We start from the raw sequence: 322 nt of genomic DNA on the forward strand, positions 1-322 counted from the left end.
CCATGCAATTCAATAATAATCACAAAATAACAAAAATATTGAGCAAACGTAATGATCAAGATAACATAAAGATAATATTAACACAAAAACCCTACTAATAAAAGGAAAAACAGAGAGAGAGAGCTAATGAACCAGATAAGAAGCCACAACCCAAGTTTTTCCCCGAGGGACCTTTCAGAGCTCAAAACCATCGGTCATGAAGAGAGAGAAACCTTTTCCACCTCATATCTCCCTAGCTCCATCTGTCCCTCATTCTCTTCAACGCACAGCTGGTGCTTTGGTCTGTGGAGGTGTGGCCTTGGCGCCCTCGTGTTTGGGATTT

The sequence above is a fragment of the Penaeus monodon genome, chromosome 34, assembly GCF_015228065.2.
Source record: "Penaeus monodon isolate SGIC_2016 chromosome 34, NSTDA_Pmon_1, whole genome shotgun sequence".
Classification (NCBI taxonomy): Eukaryota; Metazoa; Arthropoda; class Malacostraca; order Decapoda; family Penaeidae; genus Penaeus; species Penaeus monodon.